General features: G+C 33.4%; 1 protein-coding gene across 2 annotated transcripts in view; it reads right to left on the reverse strand.

Moving 5' to 3' along the window:
- LOC111044588 overlaps nucleotides 1–22748 on the reverse strand; it is a 47107-nt gene extending 24359 nt beyond the window's left edge. The window contains exon 1 of one of the 2 annotated variants that reach the window (XM_022329773.2): nucleotides 22124–22748. The gene's annotated coding sequence lies outside the window, so the exon portion shown is untranslated. The remainder of the gene's footprint in view (nucleotides 1–22123) is intronic. The other variant, XM_022329772.2, reaches the window with a different exon arrangement.
- Nucleotides 22749–23148: the final 400 nt, after the last annotated feature.

Raw genomic sequence — 23148 nt, forward strand, 5'->3', positions numbered from 1 at the left:
TATGGTGATGAGCATTAATTGAATTGGAGCCTGGAGGTGTAAACTGGACAGGTAACTATGGTAACCAAAGTTGCAGAGTCCCTGAGCGGTAATCTGAGGATCCATGATCTTGACCTCTCATCTCTTATCGTACACGTAAAGCTTCTACTTCTCATTAGAGACAAGATTCTCTCTCGTTTTCATGGGCAACTATTTCGTCTGTTGCACACTCATATTGCATCATTCTATTTATTTCGAGCTTATTCAAAGAGATAGCCTTCACTCATAAAATTAAATTCATTTGATTCAATTGTTTTTAATTGATTCTACTCTGCTAATTATGTTTTAAGAGCAAGAGAATATCAGGAGCACATGGTAAAGATATCAATGACATAGGATCTACTTATATTTGCATAGTTCTAGCATAACACTTTTCAAAATTTTATATTATGTTACCAAAAACATACCGTAAATCAATAAATTGAATGATGAAACATCAGGCTCTATACATTTTTACTTGAATGTTCTGATATAAATAACAAAAGACTTCTTTTGTTATTTATATCAGAACATTCAAGTGAAAATGTATAGAGCCTGATGTTTCATCATTCGATTTATTGATTTACGGTATGTTTTTGGTAACATTAAATATAAAATTTTGAAAAGTGTTATGCTAGAACTATGCAAATATAAGTAGATCCTATGTCATTGATATCTTTACCATGTGCTCCTGATATTCTCTTGCTCTTAAAAACATAATTAGCAGAGTAGAATCAATTAAAAACAATTGAATCAAATGAATTTAATTTTATGAGTGAAGGCTATCTCTTTGAATAAGCTCGAAATAAATAGAATGATGCAATATGAGTGTGCAACAGACGAAATAGTTGCCCATGAAAACGAGAGAGAATCTTGTCTCTAATGAGAAGTAGAAGCTTTACGTGTACGATAAGAGATGAGAGGTCAAGATCATGGATCCTCAGATTACCGCTCAGGGACTCTGCAACTTTGGTTACCATAGTTACCTGTCCAGTTTACACCTCCAGGCTCCAATTCAATTAATGCTCATCACCATAATTTACGTAATCGTCCTCCATGTACTCCCAATGATGAGTTATTACAACAACATGGGCAAATTGACAAGGAAAACTCGACTTACAATATTGAAGTCTATACAATTATGATTATTAGCTTTGAGTTATTATATTGTGAGACGTTCTCAGCCGAAGGTCATGTTTTTTAACTATTCTCTATCAATTATGTAGTCTGGAAGAGCTCCGTAGTTCATTGAGAAGACGATCCCGAGAGAATCATCATCAATGAAGCTCATAGTTTGATCAAGACCTTCTAACAGAAGGTTAAAAGAGGCCTACTGTCGAATAGTTTGTTTCCTCCACAAATAATCATCATTTGTATTAATATCTTTATCCTAAAACCATCAGGATTTTGCGAATAGTTCTACAAAGTGTTCCACGAAAGATGTAACAGCCTAAGTTCATGAATTCTACTTGCAATTTACAACAAAAAAATGTCCAGTGAATTTCCTTATATCGACCTCAGTTTTCGAGATATATCATTTTTTTTTCAAAAACGTCAATAACTAGAAAACTATCAGTCAAAATCTAATTCTAAGGACATAGTTGGGAAGAGGAAGAAATTTTCAATAAGGTTAGCACCTATAATTTTTTCCTATAAGAACAATTTTTGTTGCAAATTTCATGTGAATATGGTCTGTGGCTGTTATACCTTCCTTGGGACACTATATACATTATAGGGCTTATGCTCCTCACCATAACCCTATTTTCTGTTTCCTCTTGTAGCAATTATTGCTACAAAATTTTATAATTATTACAGAATTATTAATAATATTATATTATTTCATGTCTCGTGTCAAGAAAATTACATTTAAATGTTAATTCCTAATTATAAATTTTGTAATTTCAACTACGGTACTGTAGGCTACTTACACGAGCCACGTTCACAACAAATTTGTCAACAAAATGTTCATTTCTCGTCCTCATATTGAATTCATATTGGATTGAACTTACAAACCCATGATAACTGTTTATGCACACAGAGAGAAACATATTTTTTTCAAAAAAAAATGTAATTTACAAAATAAAAATCTTATGTACTCAAACACAGTTTCAATACAAACAACAACAAAAAATGAAAACATCAAACACATAAAACACATATCATGTGTTTGCAAGTACCATTCAATCTGGTAGAATTTTAAATACGGGAAACAGCATTTTGGTGTAAACGCTGCTTAATATACGGTAGCGTTACCGTATACATTATGAATTGAAGACACAAAAGTAAACAGAGATAGCATTGACACCTGATGAATTATTCAAGCTGAGGTGTACTCCCTCATTAAAACTAATGAAGGATAATAACAAAAAGGTAATTTTATAATTACAGAATAGCCGATTAGTTCACACAGTTAATTTGTTTATTATTTCAAAAATTACTACGAACGCTAATGAAAAAGTGAACTATCAGTAATTAATAATAATTGAACCATCAGTTATATGGTTCAATTATCAGTAACAAATGTCACCATACTCGAGTGTGATTTCAATAATTGTTGATGGAAAATTCCTATAAAGGTCTTCGGCTACTCCCTGAAAGAATTCCAACGTGTTTTTATTGTCATATTTATCATTTATATTTTTTATGATTTTTTCAGAATTTCCAATCGATAAATCATTGCCAGTTTTGCTATATATTTCACAATTGATTTATCATTGGATGTGACAATTGACCATGCTATTAAACTCGGAAATTTACTTTTCAATCGCTTCTACATGTCAATGCATGAATCCAATACTTTATGTGAAATATTCAGTTTGGAAGATTGATTATTTTATGATCGTTATAAGTTACCTCCTACCAATAGCTCAAAGTTCAGAAGTTTGATTTTCGCTTGCATTCAGGTGCATTACTGAAAAATTGGTAGAATAAAATGAAAAAACAGAGAACGCTGTTGACAATAATAGTTATATTTATCTGAAAGTTTGAGGTTCAATGCATATAGCATCAACAAGTCAGTTGTGTGTTGAGCTCATTATTACAGAGTAATTTAACATCTCTGTTTACAATGACCTTTCATGCCCGGTTCCATCAAGCTCAGTCAAGACATTTGAAATGGTCGAATCAGATACGGTTCTAACAAAGGTACCTTGAATACATTGATTCATAGATTCATTCATAATTATGTTTTCAATGAATACAATGAATTGAAAATTATGTTTTATGTTTTCTTGAATTCATTGATTCATAGATTCATTCATAATTATGTTTCCTATGGCGGTAGTTACTATTGATAATTAAAGTGCACATTTGTAAAGCGATCCCGGCTTGGTCATTTTCAAATAATGTCTTGATCGAACTTTGGTGAAACCGGACATCAGTGTAGGATTGTAGTGGATATCCGTAAATGAAATAACGACTTGTCACAAAATTAGCCCATTGGAAAACATGGAATTATAGTTGAAAAATATAAAAATAGTACCAGTTGTTTAACAAATATCTCAAATTTTCAAATTTATTAGATATTTATACACCAGAGATTATAGAATGTAATTACATTCTATAATGTAATTAATTACATTCTGTACTCTCTGTGAACAACCTAAATTACTTTTTTTGCTTCTGCTGTTGTGCTGTTTCACTATTATCTTGAATCTCCAGGTTCATTAGAGATTGATAATGATGAGTGCGCCGAAACTATTTTCTTATTTCTTGTATGCTTTTTCTCCAGGATTTGAATTTTGAATCCAAAATTATAGCAAGAAAATAATTTATCACACAAGAATGTTGTGTCACAATTATTCACAAAATTGTTGGAAATATTCATGTGGTTTTGACACATTATTTTATCTAGTATATGAATTATTTTGGTAATGACAAGTATTTTTATTCAATATTTTTGAGAATATAGAATGGACGAGAGTACAGTGCGGTTATATTGTAGAGAAACGGAAAGTGAAAAGCGCGTGGAGTCGGCATGAGGCAAATGATTTTATTGGAAATGGAAGTGAATGAAAGATGTTTACACACTTCATCCCCCTGAGTTGAACTCCAATTTCAGCGGCTGAATTGTGAAGCGCTCCCTCCAATTCGGAGAACCGGAAATTTATAGAGCGCCGAATACGGTGAGTGTGTATGTGTGAGAGAATACCTTCCCTATACTCTTTGAGTGCAAAGGGCAAAAGCAATATTTGAAAACAGCGGTGGAAGCCGCGATGAGAGAATGAGGTGTGACAGATAGATGGATAGATAGATAGAGAGAGAAAGAGAGGGAGAGAGAGTGAGAGAGAGATTGATTGATTGATTGAGTACTTTATTCATGTAGATTACAATATATACTGGCTTATACACTTATATACAATAGCTTACAATACAGCAAAATTATAGATGAATTTACATAATATAGACTAAGAAAATAATTATTGAGCTGTATATAATATGAGAAAGAACAATTTGTAATAACTATAGATAAAATAGATAATATTGTTATGCATCTACATAAATTGGCGGAGCTTTGGACATATCAATGTCCATTCTTCGGAAAGAATATTCGAAGTATTCTTCCCACTAACTCATGAGAGAGAGAGAGAGAGAGAGAGAGAGAGAGTGTGAGTAAGGGGAGATAGTGAGAGGGAGAGAAGAGAAGGAGAAGATGGAGAGGAGGAAGAAGAAAAATATGAAGAAGAAGAATAAAAAGAAGAAGAAAATGATGATGATGATGATAAAAAGATAGAATAGAAGTGAGGAAAAAGAAGAATAAAGATGAGAACTATGTTAAAGATGAAAAAAGATCAAAGATAAATAATAATATGGAAAACAGTAATGAGAGACAGAGTGGAAGTAAGGGGAGCAGCAGGAGGCGGATAAAGTAAACGAGGATGCCGGTAAGAAAGAGAAGTGGAACGAGGTAGAGGAAAAGGAAAAAAAGTACGAATAGATGGAGAAGAAATATCAGTAGCTGGAGAAGAAGAAACAGGAGGAGAAGGAGTTGTCGAAGGATGAGAAGAAAATGAAAAAGAAGAGGATGAAGAATGAATAATAATTGTAATCAATATTTGAATATAAAAAGAGTTGGAAAAACAAGAAACGGAGATATAAATTCAACATTATCAGTTATTTATTCATCAATACAATTAAAAATCATAATTTGGAGAAATAAAGCAGATGAAGAGGTTAGAGTCAGAAAAAATACGAAGAGGTCTAAAACAAGAAGAAGTAGGCTATTTCGAGAGAGCAAGAAACAGCACAAGAAAAAAAATACTATGTTGATGAACCGATGAGGAAGCGAGGAGGTGGAAAATTATATGTGTATGAGAAGGTGAAGGAGCAGATGAGAAGGAGAAGGAGTAGGAGGAGGAGGAGGAGGAAGAGGAGGAGGAAGAGGAGGAGGAAGAGGAGGAGGAGGAGGAGGAGGAGGAAGAGGAGGAGGAGGAGGATGATGATCATGATCATGAGGAGGAGGAGGAGGAGGAGGAGGAAGAAGAGGAGAAGAAAATGAAAATGACATAAGATGTAGGTGGTGAGAAAGAACCGGAAGGAAAATGAAAGTAGCGGGAGAAGAAGATGATCAAAGTGACAGTGAAAGGGGTCAGAGGCGATCGATAACCCAAATACTAGCTGCAAATCAATGTAACCGACCGGGAGAAGGAGAGAGTGATTGGAGAATGAAAGTGATGAAAAGAGAGAAGAGGAGTGATTGACACAAAATGGAGCTGACTGAAAACAAAGTTATCTGAGATGTCATGGACTAAGCCAAACTAATGGATCTGGGGTGGAAAATCAAGCTAATCCATTGTAGTGTGCATCGCTGATGAAGTCCTATCATGCCATACACTCCATCTATCATCGTCATTATGATGTTCGGAAACAAATCTGCACGATAATCTATCATCATCATCAACATTATCAAACGCAGCAATTGACATTTGCAATCGTCGACACGCCTTCTGTGTGTTCACGATTTATTAGTGTTCTTAGCTATTTGTAGAATAACGACCCTCAAAAAATATAGTACATTGTCTTAGACCTGAGAGGCTTATACCATAGAGTAATACCTAGATTACTTGTCGCTGCTTATAAAGAGCCACAAATGTGGCCGAAATTAGAGATTTTCAGAGAAATCATACAGATTAGATTGTGATTTCTGATGCAATTTATTTGATTTCTCCGTAAATCACTAATAGCGGTACATTCTGTATGATAAGCCTCTTATCTGCATATTTCTGCATCTCAACTTTTAAATGGCTACTACTTCAAAATGGGAAAGGGTACAACAAAGTTTGTAAAAAATTATGGTATATGACTCATTTTCAAATCTGGAAAATTCGGGGTACAGGTTCATGATTGTATTTTCTCCATTTATTAGTCTTCTCAATGCACCTTCGATTGACTTCTTTATACTATAGTGACGTCCACGTTATAATGACGACAGCATTTGATTAACATTGGTGTTGCTATCCTTGCCTATCATTCGACAAAGCAGATATCCTTTTCCAGCTCTGCAACGTTTCCAGATCGTTTTTCAACAATGAAGAAATTTAATTATTTATCAAAGTATTCAAGCTCAATATTATAAAAATTTATTATTTGATCATTGAAAAAAAATTTTGACGAATAGAATATAATACCTTTAAATTTGCAATTTAAAATCATCTTTGAATATAAGGTTTAGAAAAACCGAGAGGATTTTAGTTATCTAAACTATTATTAACCTTCAAAGTTGAAAATATTCCTTAGGTTAAAGCCTAAGATTAGTTTAATAGGAGGAAGTTTTGTTATCCCTAAGTATTGATTATTTTAAACAAGGATGAACGGTTTGTATTACATCAGATATACCATTATCATCTAGGTCCTATCCTCTATAGAAGCAGTGGCAAGGCAGAGAACCGGCAATGCTGTTTTCCTATCTTTCTCCACGGCCATTATAAGGTGCACATTTTATCATTCATATGACTTCTAGAAGTACTAATCAGATTCATAGTATCTGGTTATCATTTTGAATTTTGATATTCAGCTTGCTAGAAACGTACCAGAGATACTATCAACATTACCAACATTGAATCACAGAATACATACATAGGAGAATACATTAGGAGAATACAGACATACAGAATACATTATAGGAGTTTTCTCTGCATTGAATATACTTCATTCGAAAAAACTGGTAAAGATTCACTTGTAACCTCTCTGTTTTTCTACAACAAACACCAAAAATTACCCAATTCAGTGTTCCATCCAACATCCTCAACCATGAACCCCTAAACCCCATTGCTTCTTAATTCTCGGTGTAGCCCTGCTCTTCTTTCACAGGACACCTAATCAAATTTCCTCCGTTCCCAGAACGACCATAACGTGGAAAATTCCGTGGAAAACAGTCCCTCTGCTCGCGAAAATCTAATTTCGTCCAAATGTTACTTCATTTTCAGTTCCATGTAATCACTGAAGAGTAACCATCCTATGACAGTGCTTGGCTATTATTACCTTGTGATGCGCACTTCTAATTCGATTAAGCGGAGTTTCTTGTCTGGTTGTCCGGGAGTTGAAACAAGAGAGGCTGCATCTCATGTAAAGAATGAATGACTTGGCTAATTCCTAATTCGGTTTGTGATGTCATGGTTCTCTCTCACAAAAGTAGTGATTAATTATTTGAGAATCGTTCATTTCTGTCCCAAGGTAGCTTGTAGTTTGAAATGAAACCATAAAGAATTTTCCAAAGATTTTTAAGAATGAAAAGAAAGATTTTCTCAAATATTTTTTTGTGAATATTAATCTTCATTAGAGTTCTAGTCCATTTCATTATTAAGAGGCGGCATTTTTTATTTCTAAAACAATGCACTGAGAGATTTATCAGGTTCAGCTTAAAAATAGCGGAAATAGCCTTTAGAGTCCAAATAGCATACTTTCCACCTTCAGGGGAAAATATTTCGTCCTCTACTCATTCTCTAGAAAATAGTAATAGTCTCTAAAAGGTACAGTAAATTCCATGTAAAATTTAAAAAATGGAAGAATTTATTTAATTCCTCTTCCAGGTATTCAATGTAAAAGTCCACATTATTTAATGTGGAATACAATTTCCAGCATTGGAAAAATATTAATCATCGTGACCCTCTTGAAACATTTCAAAAACTACTACTGTAGTTTCAAATAATCTTGAAGTATTCTTGAAAGATTACTTATACAGTACTAGGATTTCCAAGTTTAGTAGTAGAAGAATGTCTAGAATCACATTAAATTATTTCATTGATAGAGTAATTCATTGCTAAATAAGAATTCATTAATGGGTGAATGAGTCAGTCGGTCAGGTCTAGAAAATGTCTTTAGAAGACTCACATTTTCTATAATTATGTATTTATTCTCAGACTGTTTTGGATTGCATGTAGTTTGTAATGGTAGTTTGTAATGACCTCGCTTAAAACGAAACTGGATGTGGTGATATTATAAAATTTATGGTTTATGTGTTATCTTATCATTGCAGTGATATGTCTTATCTAAACAAATTAACAAGTAGAAAGACACTTAATATTGACCGAAGAGGACAATAATGAAATCGATCTATACAAGCTACAACAAATAAAAGTTGAAACTCTGTTGACTTATTGTTACGAGCTTCCGCAATTGGAAGACATGTCAGAGATCGTTGATACGGGCATGATGTGTACTATTATGAATCATACAATTATTAGAATGAGCTGAGAATTTGAATGACTGGAAATGGTTTAATTCTGGTTCATATTACAGTTTATTAAATAACTAGCTGACTCAGCTTTGTGTTACACAACGGTTTACTATTTTAGGCTATAAAATTAGTGAACAACGTCTTCAATATTTTGAATCAGTTGTTGCTCAATTTTCGTTTTTTCTATTAAGGAAATGATTTCAGTAACATAAATTAGGCTATCATTAGATCTTCGAAATGGTTGAACTGAACTTTTCTTATCTTATTCCATACAAAATTGATTGGAGGAGTCTACTAAAAATTAATTAATGAGTAGCCAATCAGAAATATCACCATGTATCAGGAAATAAAAATCCAAATAAAATAGGGAACTTGAATTTTTATTTCCTGATTAATAAGAGTGGTCGCAAAAGAATTTATATCACGATACTTTGAATTGTATTGAATAAAAAATACCAAGAAATTGTCAGAAAAGGGAAAAAACTTTGAATTCTAGTTCCAGTGGTATCCAACAAACAAGTCCGTTGTCAATATTCTTTCTGTTTCGATCCAAAAGTTGGAATAAATCTTGACCCAAAATTTTTCACAAGTTAATCATCCACGCTTATCCCATATCGAGTTGATAATCGAAGATCGCTTTAAATAGCATGTCAAAAACTGAGATTAGATGTAACATGTCTTTTTCATGCTAAGAAATGAATAAATGATTTCAAATTATAGTTACAAGCATTGACAAAATTCCTTTTTACCCTTGGAAGTTGCTGATTATTTATTTATTCTGAATTTTTGAATGATTATCAATCTCCTATACTATAAAACATGTTTGTATTTCACCGGATCTCGAAAACGGCTCTAACGATTCTCACGAAATTCAGAACATACTAGGTTTATAATATAAAATTCGATTGCACTAGGTCTCATCCCTGGGAAAATTCGCTGAAGGACATTAAAAGGATAATTATTATTATACATTCTTGGAAAAACAGCTGATAATTATTTTCGTCGTCTGTTGATGATGGAAGTGAGTGAGCGAGTTCATGTGTATGGGACTGTGTCAAAATTATGACTCAGCTGTTGAACTTTTGTAATCATTCAATCAGGTACTTACTTAGTGCCGGTTGCAAAAAAGCCGGGCTATTTTCAATCCTGATTAATTCCAGTAGATCCTTCTTTTTGAAATGGTCTTCTCTGATTTGGTTCACGTGAAATTAATCAGGATTAAAATTTAACCGGCTTTTGTGCAACCGGGCTTTTGTGAGGGAAATTTTTGCATTCCTCTGGAAATTAATCTCAATTTACTGTGACTAGATAGAACATTTCTGTATGAACTATGAATGTTATTATAATTTCTTCTTTCGTAATAAATTTTCTATGCTTTTGTACTCCAGAGCGAAGCTGGGTCCCTGATATTTATAATAAACGGTAAATATGTAAGCCTTGCGCATACCGAAGCGGGACGAGAGTGGTACAAATGTGGGAGCGGGAAGATTATATCAGAGACAAATAATCTCTAAATTTATATTTAAATATATTTACTCTATGGATTATAGAGATTGGATTATATCCCTCTAGAGATTATATCTCTAATCTAGAGATTAGATTATTAGATCTGAAAGTTCTCCTGCTTCCGTCGTCATCAGAATACCTACTTAAAAACAGATGCATCCTACGAAGAACCCTCTCTTTCCAATAGTAATGATGAAGATACGGACTGCACTACTCTACAAGGAAAACTCTATGAATGAAACTCGACCTTGCAGTTATCCAGGTCGATTAACAATAATTTCCATAAATAATAGTTTTACTGGAGCAGACAAAGTCAATGCACTAATATTTGTTATGAGTAGCCCTACTTTCGTGTCATGAAAATTCATGGAGTAATATTTTTCATGAAAATTCAGTAGAACGACCCCACCTGTTGGGCTATAGCGTGATGACGATTTCTGTTAAAATATTCGTGTGAACGGTTTGTTTGCTAAATAAAACAGGAGTGGGCTGCTTCTGAATTGATTAGAATGTTGGTTTTCCACAGGCAACTGGCGGTTTCCAGAGTGTTTAGAGTGGATTGCTTATTTAAACTTTCATAGTTTGGCCTACTTCTGTGACTCCTTGGAGTGCAGAGTTTGACATGGGACCTGGAGCAGTTCTAATTTGAGATGTAATCTTTTACAAATAGAGGCAATAATATTATTATTATTCAGCGTATGGCAGATACACAACACATATAAAGCTCATGAGTCTCAAATGTCTACATATATACAATATATTTTTTCAATTTCTTCAAAGTGTTGTGTAGTTTTTGGTCAGGAGAACATAAGTTTGTCTGACCGCCATTATATACTAGTCCATTCAGCGGTACCCAATGTACACCATGGAGGTGAACTAGCGTTACACATATTTAAGTAAAAAACTGATTGCTGGAACAATTTTGAGGTTAAAGAAGGTTGAAACTCAATTTCCAATTTTCACAGAAAGAAAAGTATTTTCAAAATTATTTTCACCATTACAAATATCCAAAATTGCATCAAATTGTAATTTATCACATAAAAAAACCAAATATAGAATTTCTGTTTAAAATATAATATTATTTGTAATGGAATGCCTCTTACCTACCAGAGTCCTAGAGGTAGTCCTAAATCAATCGAGACTGAAATTTTGTTAATGAAAATGAGGAATATGAGTATAGCCCATCTTGAGAAAGAGGCAATAACTAATAGTGAAGACCTTCTACCTTCTAGAGCAATGGAAATCAATCCAGATTGTAAGTTTATCGGAGTGAAAAGTGTAGCCCATCTCAAGAATAAAGCCGAATTATTGAGGAATATCTACCTCATACACAAATTCTGTTTCTTACTCTCTTATTAGTTATATGGGAGGGAAATTGGGAATATTGCAATGACAGTATAATATTCATTTTACATAGTGCAATATTAATGTTATGAGCGTATTGGCAATATATGTATAACTATAATAATTTAAAACCATCCCACATTTCTTCCTTACTTCTTCTATATGTGTGGACGATGTAATCTCCAGCACTCTCTGGTTCCTCGGGTACCTTTTACAGTTTTATCCATCCTCATGTCAGAGTTTTTCATGATTAGAAAATTTATGAACAAGTTAAAAAAATGCAGAACATCCTTCAATTTAGAATATCCGTGTTGCATATCCATACTCTTCCACTATTAATTTGAAACTTGAATTAAAAACCATTTGTGAAGTGAAAAATTCACTTACAATTAGCAGTGACAATAGTAAGTAGTATTGTCAGTTTCAGTTCATGAGTGTTTTAAAAATCAAGAGAATATCTCTCTCCTATAGCTCTCCAGAATGTACTGTGCATGTGCGGAAAGTTACGTTAAGGTCAGTATTCCATTTTTTCTTCCAAACAGTCTACTTAATGGAATATTCTGGTGGAATATTGGTCATAATAATTTCAAAATTGCGATGCGATTAGACCAGTAGAGCCTTGCGCAACAGGATGCATGCTCCATTGACTCTAACAGAACTCGTTAGATACACTTTTGTTTATGAAGGTTTCATATCGTGCACCTATTCTGCATAGCCGAAATATTACTAGTCAACTGATTTCGCGGTTGACATATCTAGTCCAGGTTCAATTCCCTAATAGCTATTTTTCATATTATTGGATAGTGTGGTATATTAGATTATACGCGCTACTTTAATGATTGGATGATTAAGAAAATAATAATTGTAATTGATTTTTTGATGCATTTGTTTGTTTTGCATGACCGAATACTTACTATTTAACTTATTTTGCAGTTGCCATATCTAGTCCAATTTCAATTCCCTGATAAATTGTTTTACATATTATTCGATAGTTAGATATTAGATTATACAGGATGATAATTATTTAATGATTAGATGATTTTCAAAACAATTGTAATTGATTTTTGGGATGCATTTGTTTGTTATTTAATCCAATGGAAATATTTATTATTATACATGCTATATAATAAATTTATTTCCAAACTTGAGCTCACCCGTTCCGTTTACTTCCGTTATGCCTTCACTATTAATTAAACTCTCATTTAAATTGATTGGATTTATTCTGAAAGAAATGATGTACGCTACATTGACCATGAGAGAAAATTGTGGTAAAAGATTATCTATCATAATATCTGATGTTATGGAAAGTGACAAAGAATAGCTTTGATGTCTGGTAGGATGATTGACGATTATAGATGACCAATAGCCATCCATTCTGACATGATAGACGAGAATATCCTTTTTTTTTCTCTCTCTCTCTCCATTATCCAACTGCCATCTTCGTTCAGTGTTATCATACATCGCTCTCTCTAGTTTGCTTTCTCCCTCAGTATTTCTTTTGCTCTATCTTTTGCAGTTTTTCTTAGCTCATTTTCTCTCTACTAACTGTTTTCCAATATCTGAAAGTGAGTGGATCTCTATTGAGTCAGGATACAGAAATCTGTTACTATGGTAACAAGTACCTCTGATTATTTTTAGATTGTAAGGAGGATTGTGAGGATCAAGGAAGGGTCGCGTTGGAGTAAGGATTGTGAGATGGATTGTAAGGATTAAGGAAGAATTGATGGAATGAGGATTGTGAGGAGGATTATATGTAGATTGTAAGGCCTGGAGAATCACTCCAGTCATGAATTGTACGATCTTGTTTTTTCTTGTTTCTTATTAAGTCAAATGTTTATCATTTTTGAAAATTAAAAATCCACTTTCATGGTATTATCTGAATTCACATCCAATGTAGTACATTTGGTACATTCTAGGTACATTGATTCGCATCTTAGTGATAATTAGGGGCTCATATCAAGAAAAGTTCACGAGATTGTAAAAAAGGATCAGATGGTTTTACATTGCATCTCTTCAACAGTAGAACTAAATCACTGGATCGCCTCTTCTTATTCAAGGTTATTCTCTCGGAGAGATTTTGAGTGATAAAGATTTCAAAGTTCACTATTTCACTAGATCAGTGATTGATTTTTTCTGAATTCAAGCATTAATCAAATCAAATCAAATCAAATTTTTATTCTCACAATTTACAAATAATACAGTACAGTTGCAGTACATTTATATATACCCTTACGTTATGAGAGACTCACATGTAGGCAAAAGCCTGTGTTTGTGAGGGCCTGGCGTAATTCGCTGAATTTAAAAACGATAAACGATAAACGATAAACGATAATGTAAACTCTTAATGAAACAAGGTATTTATAAATCTTTCAAATCAGCCCAACTTTATTGAAACTTGCGACTCAAAGATGTATGCGCATTGCTTTGCTGTAGTTTGTTGAATTTGTACGTCGATTCGTTGAAAACGAAGCTCTGTGAATAGTATCTCGATCACAAGAGTTGGGATTTCCCTGTTAGGTTTCCCTATAAGGAAAATGGGATTTCGTAGAAGGAAACCGAGTTTTCTTCATTGTACCCGAGACAACTGAGCTCTCAACTGAATTCGTTTTGTGGCGCAGGTTTTTGTGGGCTTGAGATTAGTGTGGAGGGGTGTTTCCCAATTCACAAAAACCCTGACTCTGCAAGTCAACCAAACTACCCTGTTTTATAGTTTTCCCCCGGGTTGAAGGGATTGAGGATTCTTCACCACGAGATAGAGGTGTGATAGCTCTGTCTTATTCTCTTGAATCTTGTTTCCAATCAACATCAAGGGAACAGTGAAAGTGGCTTACGCCTTACTCACACAGTTCAATCTTTTAAGAAGAACATAGCAATCTAAGTTAATCTGTTTACATTACATGAGAACATGAAATATAAAATTAAAATAAATACATGAATATTGCCAATATATTAATTTTTACATGAATATTACAATGTAAACATTGCATGAAATATTGTACCTGAATACAATAATATAATATCCTATAACTATTTCATATTCTTCTTCACTAGTTTTAGAAATGGATGTGTAATTGAATGCATGAAGATATTTTCTTGGTTTCAAATTATGAATGATTTATAGATTCCATCATATTCACAACAAGCTAGATTTGAATCTAGATTTCGAGAAGATTTTCATGTAGCTGAATGAAACCATATTTTTCTTCCATTGTAGGTTTTTGTGCAATCAAAACGAATGTATTCTCTTCTTGATGTCCGTATGTATAAATTAAGAGTTTTATATTGCTGTAACAAAATCCACAAATATTTATTTCTCTTAATTGCAATGCTAAAACTCAATTTATTACTAAAATAGCTTCAATGTATAATGAATTCGTCATCTAAGTTCGAAAAAGTAGCGTATTTTTTAAAGTTTTAATACTCAAGATCAGGCTCAAGTGTCTAATTGTATCATTATATCACTACAATTTAATAGTTTTTAGTATCTTGTATACAAGTATATAATAGTATAAATATCTTGTATCTTATCCTTTCACTACAATAAAATAGAAGAATATCGAACTCCAAAGAAATGTTCTTCAAATTCTAATTTCCCAACATCTCTTCAATTTTTTTCTGATTTCAACTGAACATGATAATAATAGACCATAGAGCTCTGCAATTCTGCATATCAAGTAGAATTATGAACAGAAAACCCTATGTTCACCATGGGATACATGTGTCGTTGCGACACTCAGTCCCGTATTTCACTCTTTAACCTTTCGATAATAAGCATCATACCGCCTTTTTTATACCTGGGAAAGAGGCAAAGTTCAAATAAGGCGGCAGGAATTCGTGTAATTCATGAGAGTTTACGTAGATAGACATCCAAGAGTGAATTTAAGAGTTCAGATTCCTGGCGAGTTTTCGCAATTCACGAGCTCTCTTCAAATAATTGCCCTAAACGAGAACAACGCAGATAACCGGTTACCACAACCGCACTCAATTATTACGCCTTCAACTAACGCACTTGCATTTATATTATCATCAAACAGTTGAGTAACACAAATCACGACCGGCATTTGATAAAAGCAACCTGCTATCTAGAACTACCTGTTGTTATCTGCGTCAAGCAGAATCGCAGTTCCCGTGTATTTTTTCAAAGATTCCCGGGTTTTTTGAATAAAAGTTATCGAATTAATATTATCCCAAATCATAATAATCAAATCGTATAATAAGATACTTGATTCACTCCATTGTACAAGTTTTGTAGTGAAAATATAGAGTCCTCCCCATTAGATTGGGCATGTACAGAGGAATGGTTAGAGGAACCTCATACTTTATTATATGCTTCCATCAAGGCCAATAATTTTCTTTTATTTTATAGCCTACAATGGTTAACTTTAGTGAATGTTCTGGATAAGCCAAATTTTTCTTTTTGACTGCTCAATATTCTACATTGTTTCTGAGCGTGACTTTTTGTCTTCACCTGAGGTTAATTCACCAACTCTTTGTTGATTTCCTCAGAGATTACACTAATAATAATAATAATAATAATAATATCGAGTGACCTGGCTGGCTCAGGTCTGGTGTCAGAGTTTTCAGGTCGCACTGATCAATTTTAGGGCCTCTGACATGACCTAACGACTGCTTTTTAGGCAGCCGGGACCGACGGCTTAACGTGTCCATCCGAAACACGGGATAAAGATTACACTACTCGTCATAGAGTATCTCATCAGATATTAGAGTATCTCGAGTACTCGAGTGGGTGTGCTTTATAAATCAAATCCTGGATTCAAATTTGAAATTCCACCATTATATCCTTTTGATTTTAGTGAGCTTTTCAATTACTCAACTTTCCTTTTATTATACAGTAACATAAAGCAAGGATTTTTATCTATATCATTGCATTTTTATTTGTAACTTCAATTACATTTTCTTCTCATGGAATATGAAAACTTCACGCTTCTAAAGCTAAAAATGATATATTTGTTTTTGTTTCATATTGATGATACGAAAAAGCAAGAAAAGTCGAGGCAATCTCGGAAAATATCTCTTTCAAGATAGAAAATGCTTCAAGTTGGCCAAAGACAATTTATGAATTGCCTCTCCTCGGCAAAAAAATCATTATGATATAAACTGCAAACATTTTGAACCAGAGAAACTCATATTACGGCAGTTGAAAATCCCAAAATCTTGTTGAACGAACGTGGAGACATTGTGTCACAAAAACAACATTTCCAAGCCGTGAACAGTCAATGCCTGCAAATATCTACAAAAATATGGGAATATCCTCACTCCAAAAGAATACATAACATTTCATTACTGACTACCAATTCCAAGAATTCTGTTGAATAAATATTATGAACAGCCAGAGACTCAATATTTTTAGACGTAGAAATTCATTCCGATAACAACAATTTGAGCTATTGCGTTATAAGCGTCCCAAAAGTGGCAGTTGGGGGGTGGAAGGAGGGGAGTTAGGGGCTGTTAAGAGAGGTCACGAAAGTGTTGCAGTACTGATAACGAAGGTCAAAGGTCGTGATGACGCCCCCTCCCATTCACACACGCACACGCAAAAACACACACAGTCAATTGAAACGTCATCGTATGTTATTGAACTCTTGGAAATGTCTAAAAGCTTATTATTCTCAAAACACTATTTGATTAGTTATTTTCAAATGAAAATTGAAAATTTACAAGCAGCATTGCTATTGGTTTCATGAGAATCTGTAGTATTTTTTTAGAAAATACGTCCTTTCGACCTACAAAATTTATAACTTCTCATGAGATATAGATCACTATCGTATTCTGTGTATGGAATGAATAGATGATTTATTTTTTCGTGGTTTTCGAGAAAATGCGTTCCTCCTCAATTGGTGACTTACAAATTCTTAATTTCTCATAGGTTTTACCTCGCTATGGTATTTTATTTTATATTGAATAGAGTACTATGTTAGTACCATCTTCTTTTGGTGGTGAATGGAGATGAGATATTATGATAATAAGAGAAACAGAGATGATAGAGATTTTTTTAAATGTTCTAAGACAATGGGTGGTCAACCAACCATCGAGAATATGAACCTGAATTCCTTCATAGTACTGTAATCTGATCGCAGGGCAGCGATATTGGAAAGGTATTCCAATACCTGAACCTCACAACACCCTACGAAAGATCAGGTACTTGACTGTTTTTTGAAGAGGTTTCAAACAGGTTTAATGGGGTCCGAATACCCTGGAGGTATCAACCAACGCACAGGAAGGTATTCAAAGAATACAGGTAGAAGGAGGAAGAAGAAGAAGAAGAAGAAGTAGAAGAAGAAGAAGAAGAGAAGAAGAAGAAGAAGAAGAAGAAGAAGAAGAAGAAGAAGAAGAAGAAAAGAAGAAGAAGAAGAAGAAGAAGAAGAAGATGATGAAGAAGAAGAAGAAGAAGAAGAAAAAGCTGGGAGAAGAAAAATAGCTTCTGAAGATATACATAGATATGATCTAATATAATATTAAAAACAGTTCATGGTTGGATGTTGGTGCCACAACCATTTTTTCTGCTACTCAACCCACCGGATATTAGATCTTGTTGGGCATGTTTCAAAGGAAGCACACTAGATGGAGTGTAGGGAATTTTCAGGTTCTGAAATCGACGTTTTTGTGTTTAGCAGGTTGCATAACATGGACTTGATTGAAGATTGGGAGCAAGCGAATATTGCCTATTATCATAGTTTTTAGAACTTTGACTCTATTTATTAATGAATGACTTATTGAAGAGTATATCTACTGTAGTTATAATATTGTACTGAGTTAGTGTGTAAGAATATTGATGAATGGAGGTTACAGAGGAATTATTATCAAATTTTTGTCAGGATGGAAAAATGTATTGGGAGTAATTTTTTCCAGTTTCATAAAATTAGTGATTAAGACAAGTATTAATTGTGCATTCATTCATTCATTTATTGTATAAAACACTATAATCATAATACAATTATGACATTGGAGGAAAAACTAGGCTGAGCCTGTACTAATTCTCTCCAAAAATTTTGATAAAATGTTAATGTTATCCAAAAGTTAATGTTCTAAATAAAGGAACACCTTTTTTGGACAACCGAGATCCAGTTTATCTATCAACTACTCTCATTCCAATAATCAATATTATTAGAACATGTATAAACTGATTCACATGTGCCTAACTTTTTTTCTATAGAGCATTGGATAATTACTAGAATCATGAAAGCGAAAATCATTATGAAAAAATGTATATTTGAAGCCAACTTCTTACTAGTCCGAAGTTTCAAGAACAAGTTAGAAGACAAAGGAACGTTTATAGTGAGTGACTGAGAGACAACAGATAATCTGTGATAGTTGAATTTGTGGAAACGGATAAGGGATATTAATTACTATACCTATTATGATTGTAATCGTAAAGCATGATTATAAAAGTAAAGCGCTAAGAAGATAGAGAGGAGGAGAGGAGTACTGATGATGGTTTGAGTGAAACAACTGGAGCGAAAATTAGCAGAGGCAAAAGATCCATTATATTTGGGCTGCACTAGCAGCTCAAGAAAGATTCTACAAACAAAACAAATCATTATTCTCTCCTAAAACATGTTATTGTACCTTCCATTTGCATGCATATCAACTATCGACAATTCACAATGAAGTTGAAAGCGAAAAGGCCAATTAAGAAAATCGTAAAACACAGAATCGTTCTCCAAGTTGTAGTAAAACATCAATGACCCAACATTTCACTGACCTAATAAATGTTAGGCGGTGTGTCTAAAATTAGCATGAGTCCCAGTGATTGTCAGGTTCTTTCAACAGTAATTAAATGAAGAGAAGTGGAAAGTAATAAAGAAATTTCGGTGGGAAACAGATCATGTGATGGGACCGGACCGGCCATTGTCCATCTTTCGGTTCTGGATCAACTCTAGATCTAAAGCTGAGTAGAGATTCAAAGCGGCGTTAATTGGTGTCTTATTATTTTAATGTCATGAAAGGGAAATCTGATGGGAGTCTTAACTACGTGAATCATTGGTGGACTATCTCTCATTGGTTTGAGCACTTTCTTTCTCTCATTATACTTACTTCTCTATTTGCTTCACCCATTTTCCTCATCATTTATTTTCTATTGGTCAATAGAATTCACCTTCAATACTCATTACATCTGCTGTATTTATAAAGGAATAGAGTCAATAGTTTAAAATGCTAACGTCATATCAACTAGAAGAATGTGCCTGATTTTAGCAAAGGCAGCAAACTAGTGAAAACTTTTTCACACTATGAACAAAGATGCTGTGGAATAATTTCTCCATATTAAGGTAAAATAAAAGAAATATTGTCAGTTCCATATAATGTATTTGAGCCAAAGTAAATGCACTTCAAACCAAAGGTATCATCATCATCACCAATGAGTTGTCACCATCATCATAATAACCAAGTTGGCTATAAGTGCAATGGAACTTCAGTTCGACTCAAATAAATTATGTGTAACTGACAACATCTCTTTCATTCCACCAAGTTAGAACTTTTCAAGTTAACTGTTTTTGTCCTATTTCTGATCCAACAATCATGAAAATCATGTCTGAATCATGAATAGATTTCTACCAATCACACAGTAGATTTGAATCTGGTATGTTGAAATTTGAACGAATTACGATATTTATACTTTAATGATGAATTTTCTCCATCGAAGTGCCAAGAGAGTATAAACGAATTAGAATAGAATGAATGGATGAATGAATTGTATAGAATGAATTAATTACTGAGTATAGAGAGTAAGCTATACTCTCTAGTGCCACACAAAGAAGATCAGACACTGTCCGATTTGTTGATCTATCGAATAATTAGTAAGTTAAATAAAGGGACTAATTATGCAAGTTTCGAACGAATGGACAAGTTTTTAACCTTTGATTGAAAGCTTAGATGAACTTGGAGTTTCGCTGATAAATAATGCTGATTAAGAATTATTTATAGTGATTTCAAAAGCTAATTAATTTTCAGAAATATGTTTTTCTAACACACTGATGATATTCTTATCATGATAGATAATGAAATGAAACGTAATTCCACCAGTATTGGAAAATTACTAGGAGTGAATTAATAATATTATTAATAAATTGCTTGGTCATCGAATAAAGTTTCATTCTATCATTGGCAGAAGAATAAACAGCAGAATGTTTCCAACGCGGTTGAGAGCCTTCCAGCTTGAAATTAATGTTGGAAATTACAAAAATTTTCAGATCTCAAATACTGACTCAATTCAAATAAGTACTAGATCAGAAAGTTAGTGAGATCATCGTTTGAAGAGCTCGGAAAAATGTCAGCTAACTAATATTCTGTTTGTTTACATTAGCTATTAGCTCCGATGCAGTTATTGTAAGGTGTTATTTAAACATTATCGTTTCAAGGCCAAACGTGATATAACCAGCAGGTGCAAGGCATTTGTCTATCAAATTCGGCAGACAAAATAATTCTAATAAATTATCTTCTCCTGCAATATTAACGCACTTGTAAAATTGAACTTCAATAATTTATTATTGAACACGCTCGAATCAATCAAAAAGGATACAAGTCTAGATGCTTCTTGATAAAAGAGTACAATAAATTATATTAAAAAATATTTTCAAATGAATACTTTGATCCCATAAAAATCTGAATGACTTTCAATTTGACACAACAAAATATTTTGATATTATGGTTCAGTAATTTGGCCGGCCTGACACTTCCAGCTTGAGCGTTCCAAGGAGAACGTCCAGAAATGCTGCAATAAAGTGACAAATCTGGTGAATTCAAGTAAATTAATCTCAAGTTCATCAAGGCTGTTCAGAGAGCTCTTGATAAATGAAGAAGAGAATTTAATTTCAAGCTATACTTCATTCGGGCATCAATTCAACCTTCAGTTAATTGAAACTTGTTAATCCTGATGGAAAGCTTCTTAAATTCCTGTACATATTTTTGATTTGATAATTATTTCTTTTGAAATTTTATTCATAGGATTCGAGGTCATTCATTTGAGACATTAGACAAGAAGCTGATACATTAATCGCTTTTCTCATAGCTTGGTAGCAGTCAGGTCTAAATGTAGCATATTAATTCACTGTAGATTGTATTCAATGTGGCATACTAGTAATGTAGTTGCCAAGACTTTTTCTTCACTTCCAATGAACTGGAATCTTTTTTCTTAATGAATATCATATTTCAATATAAAAATGATTTCAATATAATGTACTGCATAACTTTAAAGTGTCCGGTATATAATCAATGGCCAATATTACCTTTATGATCTTCATAATAAATTCTTTGGTATTCACTTGTTAGTCTCCGATTTTAAAGATAGTGAAATATCCAAAAAGTAGTATAAATATCATCAATTACATATTATACTTGATGATAAATCATTTTTGGTTCGTAGTCAAAAGGCAGAAAATCTGTAAAATTGATCACCTTGATCCGAAATATTAATATTTTACAGAAATGTACATTCGGTTTGATCTTGTTGTTTTGTTGATCTTCATTTCATTGGCACTCGTATATCAATCATTCTTATCCTTTGGAAATCTGTAAAAAATTATGTAAGAATTCATTTCAATAGTATAAAATATTATAACTTACCGTTAGTAGTTTTGATGTTTCTCAAATATAATTCTCAGACTGCACATCCACATCTATCGAAGATCACAACACAAAACTGTAATCCAACACAATACACCACTATATTAATTACGGTTTCCACAAAATGTCCAAACTCCTCGTAAACAAAAGAAAAATACGGCAGTGCGACTATTTTACAAATATGGCACAATTTTCCTTGAAAGAACCACCCCTCACACAAATCCCAACACTTTCCTCTGGAAAACTTAAAGAGGGTGGATTACAATTCACTCTCCCCCAGGAAACTAGGGCGATAGATGTCCCAGTACACTCTACACCTCATAGCCTACAGCACAGCACTATTTCAACCCCTAGGTCTCTTTCATTGCAGTAGTTAATCTTATCTGCAGTACCAATCCATTATCTCTATCAGCTGTTAACTTTTATGTCCTTATCGGCTCAAGTTTGACTCGAGTCGGGTTGTTGGCTTGTCCTCTTATCACTGTTGGTTTTCGGTGCGGTTCAGTGATGGACTGAGCCAGAGTCATCGCTTATCACTGAATTCACTGTATCACTGCATCAGAGCGCTTTTCTTTGAACGCTAGATTGAACGTTGCGCTCGGGAGCAAGTGCTGGCACTGACTGCTGTTTCCCATAGAAGCTGTATTCTGTTATGGAGAGGAAACTCGATGATACGCGGTGGAAATACTTGATACGGAATAAATTGAGAGTGGTAGATTAAAAAAAAAAAAAATAAGAGACTAGCTGCCATCAAGTAATGGGAGAGCGAACTACAGTTTTTATATGTATTTTTACATTAGAATAAAGTATACAGTAATAATAGAAGGATTTAGTCTCTAGACTTAGGCTATACGATACTTTATTGTTATACTTCAGTCCCATACTAAGGTTCTTTCAAGATTACAATAATAGAATTTCAAGCATCCAAAATCAAATTACTAGGAAAACGCACTTGGCAAAAGGTATTTGGAGCACCCATACAAGACTATCTATAAATAAGATATAAATCTACTGAGATTTATATT

This window comes from Nilaparvata lugens, chromosome 6, assembly GCF_014356525.2.
Source record: "Nilaparvata lugens isolate BPH chromosome 6, ASM1435652v1, whole genome shotgun sequence".
NCBI lineage: Eukaryota > Metazoa > Arthropoda > Insecta > Hemiptera > Delphacidae > Nilaparvata > Nilaparvata lugens.